Below are 15,552 nucleotides of genomic sequence, written 5' to 3'. Positions count from 1 at the left end.
TGCATCTTAATTCGCTCCAGTGAGTGTCTTTTTGGTTGGATGATTGGATGATTTTGGTTGCTGATAGGGATGATTCACACAGAGATCCAGGAAGCTCATGATGCTGTTCATATCGGTTCATACTCAACAGTCTGTCTAGTTTAATGAAGTATCAAACACAATCCCAATAAGTTCAAATGAGTCATAGGTTTATTTAACACCATTGGGTTCCCAGTCTCCCTACTAGTCCTTTCATGTCTGAGTTGGACATAGAGGAGTCACAGATGTTATTGCAATTGAAGATTTATTATGAATGAACTGGGACTCTATGTGTTAAACAAATCTATTCTGATGAGTGCAGTGCAGTGTGAGCCCAGAAGAAGGTTTTTAGGGTATTGTCTTACTAGGGTGATGCTTGAGAATGATGTCCACTGGGAGCACATGCACCTCCGCAGAATACAGTGTGTGTGTGTGTGTGTGTGTGTGTGTGTGTGTGTGTGTGTGTGTGTGTGTGTGTGTGTGTGTGTGTGTGTGTGTGTGTGTGTGTGTGTGTGTGTGTGTGTGTGTGTGTGTGCTTGCGTGTGTGCGAGCCCCCCCCCCACACACACACACTATGCTAATGGTATCATAGTACTTGAGGTCTATGACGTCAGTACTATGACATCATATTGCTGACATCAGGGATCTCCATATTGGCATTAAAGGGACACAGAGACAGACAGACAAATATGGGGATTTGTGGATTTTTTCATACTACACCCACTGGGAACCATGCAAGTCTGAAGGAAGCCGAAAAAAAATAAGTTTTACTCTTATGTACTGTACCTGTACACAAGATGTAACAATAAAGCACAACCTTGAACCTTGAATCTTGAAGCTGGGAATGCATGCCCCATCCGGTTATGCAATACCTGTTGTCAGAGTACTCACTGTACCCGTTGTTAGAGAACACAGTGCGGTACCAAAGTAATAATAACGTTAGATATTACAATCAGAGGGCTATTCATATATAAACGGGCACTGGCCTGTTCGGGAACGCGTGCCCCACCCGTTTATGCATCCCGTTGTACCCGTTGTCAGGGATCTCCATCTTTGGAGTTGTAGTGGAGTTCCATTGTGCACGCTACCTACTTATATTAGCCCAGCGGGACAAACGTGATGCAAAGCTCCACCAAACCAACTGACTATCCTCTCCTCATGGCACATCACTCCCTCGTCTCCTCAGCGATACACACAGCAAGTCATACTAGGGGTTCGGGCCGCTATGCGGATCTCACAGCTAGAGTTCAGGCCGCTATGCAGCCATCACATCTATACGTCACACTGCCGATCCGAGCAATATGCCCATATATGGGCATATCAGGGGCCCCCCAGGGGCCACATAAGCAAATTGGTGTTGTTAGTCAATATTTTCTGTTGTGTCTGACATCAGTGCATGTTACGTTTGTGATGCCCACCCTCCATCGTCCACCAGTCTCTATATATGGGCATATTGATGTATGTTTCTGATGCCACTGACGCCCACCTCTCCATACATTTTACATTTGTGACGTCTATGGGCCAACCCACAGGAATTTTAATATAGGATACATATATTATTTGTGTGTGTTTACACATAAGTATACACACACACATATGTTATATAATATTTGTAATATAATTTATAATTTATGTAATAATAAGTATATAATAAAATATGGCTCTGTATTAAACAGTTGAATTCCTCTATAATGCAATGAGGAATGAGGTCTGAGTAGTTCCACAGAACGAACGCACGCGCGCACGCACGCACGCACACACACACACTCAAGCACCCAGGGGGACAGCAGTGAGTCAGAGCGAGTCATACACCACAAACTCTCACACACGTACGTACACAGCAGTTGTAGCTCTGTATGCTGCCAAAATGCCAAGAACAAACAATCTTTATTAGTTGCAGTCCTCTGAGCTCCTTAACTTACGTACCATGATTTGATAATTGTGATGTGTTTCGAAATTTAGGGTGCATGTGTTAAGATGATATCTGCCTGGACTCAGAGGCAAAATATTGTATGCCCCAGTTTTATATTGATTGTATTTTCATTGTCTAATGTCTACTGATCTAAATTGAGATGTGTCATTTTTTAATGAATTTGTCAGGTCTCAGATCTGATAAAGACCAAGAATCAAGAGAAACAAGCACTGTCAGACGAACACTTATGTGACAGTGACATTATGATGAACTGGCTGAAACAAAGAAGTCAGTGGGCTTGGGCTATATGAAATATTATAAATTGAAGGTTTACACCACTATCATTGTCCATCCCTGACCGTCCTTATGCAGAATTTAAGGATCACGTTACTAGTGTCATTTCCCTGCTCACAGCAAAGCATGACAGGGCAATGCATTCAGTCCTGCTGTCTGTTTATTTGTCTGTTTGTTAGCAAAGATGACTTGAGAACGGATGGGCAATCTTTCATGAAACGTGGAGGGAATTATTAATAAGTTGACCTTAAGAGATGATTAACTTGTGGGTAAAACAAAGGTCCCAAAACATCCAACGTCACAATCAAGGTCAAGTTCTCACAGTTAGTAAAATAACTTGGGATTGATCGACTGATTGAATAGTTTATTAACAAGTTTGTTAACAGTACAGGTAGTACAGTCAGAGGTTATGCTAAAAGGATAACACAAAAAAGGGGGCTTGTTTCCATTGTGGTCCATTGTACTCAATTCATCAGTAATACATACAAATACAATACAATACATATTAGAATTTGGAATAAAACTCTGTAGCATCATAAGGAATGGATGGCCGGATTGTTATGAACTTGATGGGAATTAGTAGGATTAGTAGGATGCCCCAAAGGGATGATTAACCACTTCAGCTCCATTTCAAAGATAGCAAATTAGCTTATCTACAAACTCACAACATGTTGCATCACGATGCGTTGAAAGCTGAAAGTTATTTGTTTAACCACCAGCCCTCTTTTATACATTACATTATGCATCATAAGCATGTTGATCATGTATTTTCGCTATTTAAAAAGAAACAAAAAACAATTTATGGCAGGTTGAAAGTGAACATTTTGTATCTATCATGCAGGCTAAATATCTAGTATCAATATACCCTGAACCATACCACATGTATTGATTGACTGACGTATCTGTCAAAAGGATAAAAACACAAAAGATCTTGAGAGCTTATTTCCATTGTGATCCTTGAAAAAGAACCATGATGACCACATTGCAAATTGTTAAATGAACAGTCAGATATGATCTGATGATTTCCTTTTACATGAGCATTCTGTGTACAGTTGGACGAAGACTGATCTGGGCTAAAGTTTCCAGTCAGTGTGCCAGGGGAGGTAACCACCCACCCACCCACCCACCGACCGCCCCCCATCATCATGTAAAAGTATGGCTAACCCTTAATCACAAACGATATGATGTCATCACTCCCACATTTCATTTTACTGCCCATAAAATCTGTTAAATAATAAGTCTTGCTTGGCTATAAAGTGCCGTTGCTAACAGTGATATTGTAAACAAACAGGCAGCTGCAATCTGCGTTGTATCCTTCTCTAAAAACGTGTTTAGCTGAAATACATTAGGCCTAGGAACATTTTCTTTGCTTGCACCAATTCAGCTCACATTATAAACACTGATGGTTTGGACCACAACCTCAGCCGCAAGTAATTTCTTCTAGTACACAATAGTTTCCCTTAGTCTTAAACATACATAAATGATCGCTGGAAATATTTCCAATCAATCAGACTGTCAGACAGTCTAGCCGTAACAGATCCTCATATTTTCCATAGAGAGAAAGAGGAGAAAATGTTCTGCGAGTCCTTCAATGCAAGCTCAGACAAGGAGAATGAGAGGTTACGGAAATGATGAGACAGCAAGTAAAGAGACTTAAGGAGAGAATTTAGGGAGAGACAAGGGAGGAGAGGAGAAGGAAAGGAGAGGAGAGGAGAGGAGAGGAGAGGACAGATGGCTGAAAGTTGTAGCAAAGAGTGGGGATGTTAAACAGGGCTGATTGGCTGTCATGGTGTAAGGGAGCAAATGCATGCGTCACCAAAGCTATTCCAAGATGCTCATATTCATACTCACAAACACTTACTACATTCCCTCATCCCAGTGTGTGCATTATCAAAATCATTCTTCAAATTTGTTCAAAATCTTTTTAATTGGCTGTTAGTTTTTTACTTTGGGGTAAAACATTATTGGAAGCATTACTGGGCAAGAAGGGTGTGGTCCAAACCTAAAAATATTAGTTCCTTTAAGCAGGTTGTATTCAATATTTTAAGATCAAAGATTTTTAGCCGCTTGCTGAAAGCTGGCGGCTCTACAGACAGACTAAGACCATAGTTGACACCCAAGCGACACCTGAGTGACACCTAAGTGTCATTGGCTGTCCTGGCTGTCCTTCACTCCTTTAAGCCAATGGCGACACGAATGGGGAGACGGCCCGCCCCCCGCAGTAACCGTACTCCGCTGCGCTCCCCTCATTCACAGACAGTGCACGTTTTACTGCAGCCTCAGGCAGGAGGGTTAGCCTAAATGCTAGCGTGCTTCATTAGACCTAGTTTGGCTATTAAGTTATTATTTGGCCATGTTCACACTGACTTCAATCTTACCTATTGTTGGGAAGACCCGTGTGGTGTCACAAAATGTTGCCACCACTTATATAAAAAACATTAGAGCGTTTAGCGTCGCAGATTCTGTGACGCTAAATGTTGCCAGGTTTGGCGAGAGAAACAAGCAATCCAAAAAACAAGTAATCAGGTCAATGACAAAGAATAATAAAGAACAGCCACAGTAGTAAGAGGACAAAATTGTATATTGATTGATTGATTGATGGATTGATGGATTGATGGATTGATGAATTGATTGATTGATTGATTGATTGATGGATTGATGGATTGATTGATTGATTGATTGTTTGTTTGTTTGATTGATTGATTGATTGATTGATTGATTGATTGATTGATTGATTGATTGATTGAATATTTTATCAGTCAGAAATGTAAACAGCACGAGGTACAGTCAGACATTTAGACTAAAAGGATAACACAAAAAAGTCCTGTGGACTTGTTTGCATTGTGGTCATACGTATTCAATCAATCAACATATCATAAAAATAACACAAAAATACATATCATCAACAAATATAAAACACTATATGTACAAAGGAGAAAAGGGGGAAAGTGTTGGCAGTGAATGACACCTATGGCAGTCATTGTCACCTCCTTTCTATGGGAAAACTGAGTTCACCTCCCCTTGTGGATTTCTGGTGGCGGAAATGTATAGATTGCCAAGTATATGTATTGTGTATTTGTTGGCCTTCCATTCAATTGCATTGAAGGTGTAGTCGGCAAGCTTTTACATAAATGTGCTAATTCTAACTCAACTACAGCTGTCAATCTAACAGCTGAGCTGACTCCTCCACGCTTACTCTCACTCTGTCAGCAAATCTGTACTTTGTGTAGCGTAGCTATTTGTGTGTCGCTCTTATCTTTATGTAACCGGGTGGAGTTTTGATGTGTCATGTATTGGTGTCTATGTGTGGGTGTATGTGTATCATTGAGACCAACTAATTGCTTGTTTCATTGATTACAGGTGTTTGTGGGTGTGGTGCCAGTGCCCTTCAAAAGCAATGTGTTCTGGCACAAAGCCAGAGGGAACATGGAGCGAGCAGAGTGGGTTCCAGCGTGACGGGCAAGAGATGGTTTTATGGTATGGGTTGATTTGTAAATGATGTGTATGCTTATATGGTTAAAACTGTAGATTGTAACTGAGGCAGCTTTCTGCAAAGGTGCGCTGCCCTCTGCTCGACCCATGGTAAGTGTTTGTTAGGTATTACGTGCACGTAATGTTAGCTTGTCTCTGAAAATATGTATTTGTTTTATCTGGTAATGTTTTAAACCCACTTATTTATTAGAATGTTGGTCCTCCCTCCTTTCATATGCCATATCTCATTGTGATTGCAGTAAACCCCCTTTGTAGTGTTGTGTGCTTTGTTTGCTGTGTATTAATTTGTGTTTATTGAGTCAACAATGGAATGAAATGGTAATTTATTGAGGAAGACCATGACTAATTTATTAATGTGGCCTAATGCACTATTTTAACTTGATATGAATAAAATGTCAACTTTTACCTGGTGTCTTCCCTGAGCCTCCCTACCCAGTTCTTCTAAAGCTCTGTTACGAACCTCCTTTCCTTAAGTTAAAGCCTTAATTGGTTGTTGGTGAAATTCCAACTGGCGTAGTCAGTAGTGTTTTTAGTAACCTCAAAAGTCCATTTGGTTACATTTAGTACATACTGTACCTTGTAAGACCATTTAGAATAGCATCTCTGGTAGAGTGGACAGACTGGACACTATAAGAACGGTCTGAGATTGGTGCTCAAGAGGTCTTGTGCCCCGAGGGGCTGCTGGAACAGGCCAGGAGGTCTGTTCCTTATGATCTGTATGCTGTTACTCTGCCTGAATCTTCCTAATAAATGATCGACACTTCACCCTGACTGGATATTAATATTTTCCATTATAGTCTCCTGATAGATGGATTTTCAGGCCTGTTTTGAAAGAATGTTTTAAGGGATGGTGTCAGGGCATTCTACATTTTGGTGGCAGAGTAGTGACAATGACAATTTTCCCATGTTTGTTCTATAGATGGGAGGTACCAGATCGTTGTCGCTCCCTCTAGTATTATTGGTTATTATTATAATAGTTATTACATGACCTCACAAAATAGTTTAAAAAAAAATGTTAATGATACAGATCTCTGAAGGGCATGAATTAACATAAGCAGATATAACATCACTATTTTTATTTATTTTGTATTTATTGCGTTATTTAGACAGCATAATGAGAGACGGGATATTGAGGGCAGATAGGTTGGCACATAGACATTGCCAGGGACGTGCAGAGAATGTTAGCCGGGCAGGGGCTGACATTTCTAAAAGGGCACTTTTGGCGAAAATACCCAAAATAGTCGATCTACAAGCTCACAACGCGTGCTGGGCACTACACTCAACTAAGTATAATCAAGCCTTTGCTGGAGATAAAGTGTTCATGGATTTCTACACAGAGACGGCAATTCTTTCAACAAAAAATGCATGCATTCAAGTTTCTGAGAGTTCGGAAAAGGCAATCTCTTGAATGCTGCCTTCGGTTACGGCATGGAAAGGGGGTATTTGCATTTCTTTCACCATAGCAAACTGCTGCATTCATGGTCTGGAGATGGCACTTTTTACAGACAGGTAAAAGGGCAGGGGCTGAAGCCCCCTTTGATGTCTATGTGTGCACGTGCCTGGACATTGCAGTGGTGTAGTCATCACACTATTAAGTCTACTGGCACGCCCATATTGACTTCATTTTCAATTAATCTTCACAATGGATGGAGGAAGTTACTCTGTGATAAAAATATAATGGATACACTTTATTTTCAGACACAAGGTCCATATAAAAACAGATACAAAACAGACAACAACAACAACAACACCACAGAGAGTACCAGACTGATTTCACTCCATAAACCTAGATCAATTAAAACATATAAACATTGCCTCCAGTGTTACCAGAAGTATGAGGTATCACTCTTATCTGTGTGATCCCTGTTACGGCCATCGTTAACACATTCTTTGACTCCATCAGTCTACACATAAATCTATACATACAATTCCTCAATACAGTATGAAAAGTGTTTACATTACTGGTCACAAACATTTCAGTTGCACTAGTCCATCTTGGGAGTTTCAACAATATTCGAAATGCATCACTATATGCCACCTGAAGTTTTTTCATTTTTGCATATAGTATACTGTATATAGTGCTATTTTAACATCGTCTGGTTACAAATTTCCGTGCAAGCATTGAAAGTTGGCTTGAAAGTGAATCTCTTTTGCTCATAATGAGAATGAGAAAGGACAGAGATACAGACAGAGATCACGACAGACAATAATTGAGAGGAAAGGAGGCCTTAGAGTGACAGGTTAGAATATTTACAACATATTTGAGGCCCTCTTCAATATGCCAACCTGATTTACACATGACCCAACACGTAAGAAATGCATTGACGTCATTTAGGGACCTTGACAGCAATATCGGTTTCTGCTTGATGGGTAACATTCTGTTCCCTTCTGTGACTTTCAATTTGTTAATAACACTCTACATGTATGTGGTAATCTAATTCTCAGGTCAATAGTTGTTCCCTGAAAATAAGCTAGCTACCATTTGAAAATAATCTCAGACGACTCAATTGAAAAATATGGTATCAACAAAAGTATCACGTTGACTTGACATGGCTTATATGCGGTTATGAATATTCTGACCAACACACTCTTCCTTTGTCTTCTCTCAGCAACATGCACGCCAACACACATACATGCATGTGCGTATGTGTGTGATGATTTACACACACACACACACACACACACACACACACACACACACACACACACACACACACACACACACACACACACACACACACACACACACACACACACACACACACGTTCACTACAGGAAATAAAGCATTTCCTGCTGTATTTGGCACAGGAAATGAGGTTAGTAACTCAGCGGGTTTCTATCTATTATGAATGACAGCCATGTGGATGACAGTCTCAGTGACGGTACTATAATGAGACATGCTCATACAGGTATTATTAGATTAGTCTGTCTGTCTGTCTGTCTGACTGTCTGTCTGTCTATCTGCCATCCAGGCAATCAATCAATCAATCAATCAATCAATCAATCAATCAATACATCAATACCTTTTTTAGTATATATATGTATATTTAATATACAGTATATATATATCATATTATACATATATATACACACACACACACACACACACACACACACACACACACACACACACACACACACACACACACGTATATATATATATATATATATATATATATATATATATATATATATATATATATATATATATATATGGGCCGATGGGGTAAAAGAGATCCAAATAGAATCAAAATCAAGAGAGCAACACTTGACCCTATATATATATATATATATATATATATATATATATATATATATATATATATATATATATATATATATATGTTATAAGTGTTGCTCTCTTGATTTTGATTCTATTTGGATCTCTTTTACCCCATCGGCTAATCTTCCAAGAGTCCAGTCCACATAAAAACATAACATTACAGCATACAATTATGATAAAAACAACAACCAAGTATTACAGTATAGACATCAAAATACAACTCTACTCACTCATAGCAGGAGATAGAACTCATACAGGATACGGAATAAACAAGTGAAATTGGAACTGATGAAAATAACAAACAAAAGAAAAAACGGATCAGAAAAAAATGGAATTGGAACAATATAAAATTTAAGCTGATAAATGGGTTCTCTTTCCGGATATGATGAAATTGGTGACCCACCTGAATTTTTTTTTTTCTGTTTGTTAAACAGCTGCAGAGGTGGGGAGACCCCGGTTACTGAACAAACACTCTATACTGTAGCAATGACTAGTACCAGAATATGGAGCTGTAACTTTTCAACAAAGTTTTTGTTTTAACCAAACAATATCAATTACAGCGAAATATACAACCCAAAGGGCCTCTCTTACCCACCATCGAATACAAAAAAAACAACAACAACACCACCAAGTTAAGGCCATAATCACACGTATTGTGTGATTATGAGTATTGTTATAACCATCTGATTGAATGATAACACACTCCACCTCATTTCTGGGTACCAGACACCAACAGTAATAGTAGACAGCTGGGTGGAAGGGGAAAAAAGCAAGAGTACAGTTTAACCGTTTCATTGCTGGACAGAATTGAGTTGGCTGTGGTTACCTGACTGAAAGCTAACCATCTTTCTCTCTTCATATTACTGGACTAGTTTCATTCCAAAGGGTATTAATGAAAGTATTACGATGCCTCTCCCCCTTTGTGTGTACTAGGTGGTTGGGCTACGCCTGTCTCTGCTACTGTCTGCTCAATACCAATACGTGCAGACCGTTACCTACATATCTGCATAATCCACACCCGACTCAGATGAACCACGTTACTTTTTTTAGAAACCTTTCCCAGAAGTGACATGTCAATCTATCTATAATAAAGATCAATTTAGGATGTAGCCTTTTCTTCTACCGTAAAGATTAACACTACTCAAGAAACCCTCTTGTGACCACAAATTACTCTGCATATTTCCCCTCTGTCTCTCTCTGTCCCTTTTTCTCTCAGGGGAATCTAAGGGGAAAGAGCACTGAGTTTAGAGACTGCAAGAACATGCAAAAACTAAATTAAATAAAATCAAGTGAATGCATGCGTGTACACATGCAATTGCAACACATGTGTCATGTTTTCATGTTTATGTGGGGGCAAAATATACAGGTGACAGATTAAGTCATGGTAATTATGACTGTTTGAGGGACTGTCAGACTGTCATGAAGCTAACATAGGTAGCTAGATAACTAGCTAGAAGTTTTTCATGGATCACTTCTTTTTAAACAATGCTGTAGTGGGACTCTATGGATGGAAATGTTGGTCTGCCAGTCGGTCCGAGTCCATCCGCAAGTCCATTACTTTGGTCTCAAAGAAGATAACTCAAAACTACCGGCTGGATTGCCATGGAACTTTCTGTGCACCTTCATGCTCCCTGGAGGATGAACCCTACCCTACTTTTGGTAACCCCATGGCCTTTCCTCTCTCTTGAATACCTGTTGTGTAATTCTGTGGAGAAGCACCAAAGCAGCTACTTTAATCCTATATCAAATATGCCAGATCATTTGTGATCAGAGGAAGGTCAAGGAGGAGAAAGCAGATGATGGACCTATCAGAACTTTGGATGAAGGGGGCATTGCCTTGTTGAAAACCTATGGCCAAAGCACATATTTTTGACACATTAAACAAGATGGACATTAGAAGATGACATTCAGCAGTTGCTCAAAAATATCAATGAGATCCAAGGCATCAAGGAATCAGACACGGGCCTGTCTCCTTCAGCACTATGGGATCTGCTTTCTGACAGAGTGAGAAGCCACTGCACGTGACAAGATGCACAATGATAGTCAACCCAGAGGATGCAAAGTACATGATCAGTGTTAGACAGTTTGGCAAGTTTGTGGTAAGCCTGACTGACCAGGTCGCACCAAATGACATTGAGGAATAAGGCATGAGAGTTGGCGTTGACAGAAATAAGTACCAGATCCACATTTCCCTGCCTCCTAAGATTGACCCAACTGTAACAATGATGCAGGTGGACAAAATGCCTGATGTGACATATAGTGATGTGGGTGGATGTAAAGAACAGATTGAGAAGCTCAGAGAGGTAGTGGAAACTCCTTTGCTATATCCTGAGATTGTGAAACTGGGCCTGTCTCCTAAAGGTGTGCTGCTCTTCGGACCCCCTGGCACAGGGAAGACCCGTGCCAACCACACTGACACCTGCTTCACCAGAGTTAATGCTTCAGAGCCGGTCCAGTGGGAGAGGGAGCCAGAATGGTGCGAAAGCTCTTTGAAATGGCCAGGACCAAGAAAGCTTGCCTCATCTTCTTTAATGAAATTGATACTATTGGAGGTGCCCGTTTTGACAATGGCGCTGTTGGGGATAACGTGGTCCAGAGGACCATGGAGCTGGAGCTAATCAACCAGCTGGATGGCTTTGACCCACGTGGCAATATCAAGGTGCTGATGGCGACCAATAGACCTGACCCCCTCGACCCAGCCCTCGTCAGACCTGGCTGTCTGGATAGAACTGGGCTCTCTAAAGAGATCCAGCCTACTAATTATAATTAATATTTATTAAAAAATATATGTGAAAACTAGACTACAAAATATAAACTAAACCCTATGCACCTGTCACCTATGACGAATCTATGACGTATGATTGTTGTGAGCTTGTAGTTCGGCTATTTTGGTGCAAGACACCGGTGCACAACAAATGATCTCAAGCCGTTAACAGTCATTACTTAATTTCACTCAAAATCACTCTCTCTCTCCCTCTCTTCTCTCTCTCTCTCTCTCTCTCTCTCTCTCTCTCTCTCTCTCTCTCTCTCTCTCTCTCTCTCTCTCTCTCTCTCTCTCTCTCTCTCTCTCTCTCTCTCTCTCTCTCTCTCATAATGAGCTCAATCGAACATCACATTATAACTACCTTAACTTAGCTATAGTTATAAAGTTGTTATGCATAATTATAAACATTTATAACGAGTGTTATGAAGCCTTTAAGTAAAGTGTTACCTGGTACTGTAGTTAAGAGTTTTTTAATGCATTATGACCAGCACTTATATATTTTATTATTATAAGTTATAATACTTCATAAACCTTGTTAAAAGTTGTTATCCATAATTATAAACATTTATAACAAGTGTTATAATGCCTTATAAGTGCATTATAATGCATTATAAATGTGGTTATAACTAATTATAGACCCAACCTTGATAAAGTCTTACCATGATGGGCTAGGAGGGTAGGAATGGGCAATACATCGATGTTAGGCTACAGTATATCAATCATGATTTGGGACTAGATATCGTCTGGGATTTTGGATGTCTTAATATTGGGATATTGCATAAGTGTTGTCTTTTCCTACTTTTAAGCAATAGGGCAAAAATAACAAATTACTTGGTGCTATGCCACAAGGTAATCTTGTTGGAAATAGCATCCAGTCTTCATTTTAAGTTCTTGGAATTAACATGGTCACTTATGTGATTCTTTGACTTGGCATGATAAAACCCCTGATGTTTCTATGAGTGTGCACGTGCAAGTGTTTGCAAACCACTTCTGGTAACCACTTAGCTAGTGTGATCTTGATATTGGTTGCTTTCTCTTAAAGACTGTTTAAATTCAGAATTAGGCATACCTTTTATAGAATTGAAGTAGGCTACTTCTTGTCTTTATTGTCGGTTGCTGGGTGTTTTAATTGTGGTCTATATTTATTTATTGTCTTGTCTTGAATGTATTGACCCGAGCAAAACGATTTTCCCTTGTGGATAATAAAGGACATCTAATCTAATCTAATCTGCAACAGACAGACCTCTTGATGCTGTTCATGGGAGAGAAATGATGAACACGAACATGACTAATAAACGGATAAACTTAGTACGCCATCAGATACAGTCAATTCTCAATTAATGATAACCACATCATGTGTCTGCACTCTGATAGATTACTGTCTCAATATTGTTCAATGTATTTAATATGACCTATCCCTCTTTGAAGTGACAACGTTTTCGAATCTCCATGAATCTCCATGAATTCAAGTCTCCATGGGGTGTGTAATCTATAGAAAAAAAGTCATTTTGGGGGTGAACTTTCCCTTTAATGCATGGAAACACATATTTTTGCAATATGAAAACTTGTTCCCATTTTCATCAGATGGCAGTTGCTGAAAAAAATCACAAATTGTCCTCCCTTCATATCTTTCAATAATTGTTCCACCCTTCCGCGCAAACCTTTTCAGTATGTGGTTGTGGAAAGATGGTGAAATGTGTTTGCAGGCAGCTGCGACAAGCTGTCCACTCCTCTATCTCTGCTTTATTTCCAGGAAGCAAACAGGACCAGAAGTGCTGAGTGTTAATGATCATCAAAGGCGTCACAGTGCATCAGAATGCATCTCCCTCGCCCACACAGTTTCAGCAGAAATCACACTATCGATATCTACGGTAACCACGCTTGGCAGACAGTTCTTTCTCTGTAGTCGGTTGGTTGCCTCTCCCCCAACAAACATTTCTCATCACACAGATGCCCTCAGCCTCATACACATGCACGCACACAAGTTGCACACAAGCAGAGAATGAAAAGCATGCATGCAAACACGCAAAAGCACACCGGTATACAGTAGAGTAGACACATAATAAAGCAGGTTGTATAAGTAATGTAATCGATAGTGGTAGCTCCAGTAATTACCGTAAAGAATAAACATAGTAGTAACCATCTCTTATTCAAATTACCTGCTGGGAAAATGTGTTGACTGTGGTGAGAAAGTAACCTCAAACCACTACCACAGCTTCAAGTGTTACACATAGAGGACATATAGCCTAAACCAAGTCATTTATCAGCTACAGTGATTAATACAACCATTTGTCTTCATCTAAAAACAAGGCCTCTTTCTCACAGATCAATACCCATTTGAAGTTTTTCCTAATTTTGGCACTTCTCAACGATGTTGCAGAAATGTTAAATAAAAGTACATTTATAAAGAGTACATAAAACATTTATAATAATAATTAAAAAAATGTGCAGGTAATTTGTAGCTGTAAAAGCCACTGTTCCATGAAGACTGTTAATATTAATAAGATAGAAGCAAAGATGTGTGGCAATCTTTTAATGGAGAATAGTTCTACTTGACGCTCCTGTGTGCACACCATTCCATGTCCTATTTATTTATGTATGTGTGTGTGTGTGTGTGTGTGTGTGTGTGTGTGTGTGTGTGTGTGTGTGTGTGTGTGTGTGTGTGTGTGTGTGTGTGTGTGTGTGTGTGTGTGTGTGTGTGTGTGTGTGTGTGTGTGTGTGTGTGTGTGCGAGTGCGTGCGTGCGTGCGTGCGTGCGTGCGTGCGTGCGTGCGTGCGTGCGTGCGTGCGTGCGTGCGTGCGTGCGTGCGTGCGTGCGTGCGTGCGTGCGTGCGTGCGAGACATGTGAGACGTGTGTGTGTGTGTGTTAGATATAGTGACTCAAAATATGCCATTGGCCTGGCTTGAGTCTATTTTCAAAAATACCTCTCTCTGTTTACTCAAAAAGTATTTGATGAGGCTCTATAATTAATATTTAAAAATATATATAAATGAGACATTAACTGTCTCAATTGATCTGAATATGGAAGAAGTATATAGTAAAACATTATCTGTCATCAAATTTTGCATCATTACCAATTAAATACTCTATTATGTAGGCAGACCCCCAATGATTTGAGGTATACAGATATAACCTGCTGTTACTTTTTGCTAATTCAGTAGTAGACCATTACTTATCATGTATTTTAAGTCCTTTCTAAAATGCTGGATGTATAACTGTACTTAATGTTAATAACTCAGTCGAGCTGCAGTAGGTTCAATATAATGTTTTTATAAGACAATGTTTATTTATACTGTTTTTTATTTTAATGTGTTTTTTGCATTGTTTGTCTCTGTATTAATGCCCGCTACATCCTTTGATGTAGGGGGAATTTGTGTCATGTGAATCAAAGGACCACAATGGACATGGTATAATGTCTCTGCTTGGTCCTCATGAGGATCTATCTCTGTAAATCTTTCATATAAAACCTGGTTTGGTGTTTGAAATTCTTTATGCCTGCTGTTGCCACATTGCAGTCTTACATTCCAGCAACCATTTGGGGAAATGAAAATGTGCCATACCTAAATGCTCCACACCCTGGCCTCCTACCACCTCACATTCACTTCTCTTATTTCCTTAAAAAGAGGAAGAGGAGTTCTTCTGCCAGCAACAGACAGAGAAATCAAGCACACACTCATCCTGAACATCCTCCCTCATCCCTGAAGGGCTCTTATGTAAACTCTGTAAATAATCAAGATATTGGTTTCCAACAAACTTAACAAAACTCTAGGTACTGTAGGTAACAAAAA

General features: G+C 39.6%; 1 pseudogene across 1 annotated transcript in view; it reads left to right on the top strand.

The window, feature by feature from the left end:
• Window positions 1-11,770, top strand: part of LOC311054931 (26S proteasome regulatory subunit 7-like) — a 27,245-nt pseudogene extending 15,475 nt beyond the window's left edge. Inside the window, exon 4 of the transcript in view lies at window positions 10,717-11,770. The product of the transcript in view is annotated as a 26S proteasome regulatory subunit 7-like (transcript). The remainder of the gene's footprint in view (window positions 1-10,716) is intronic.
• The last annotated feature ends 3,782 nt before the right edge of the window (window positions 11,771-15,552 follow it).

This window comes from Gymnoscopelus microlampas (assembly GCF_963454915.1).
Source record: "Gymnoscopelus microlampas genome assembly, chromosome: 2".
Classification (NCBI taxonomy): Eukaryota; Metazoa; Chordata; class Actinopteri; order Myctophiformes; family Myctophidae; genus Gymnoscopelus; species Gymnoscopelus microlampas.
This window is presented reverse-complemented; position numbering and strand designations above follow the sequence as displayed.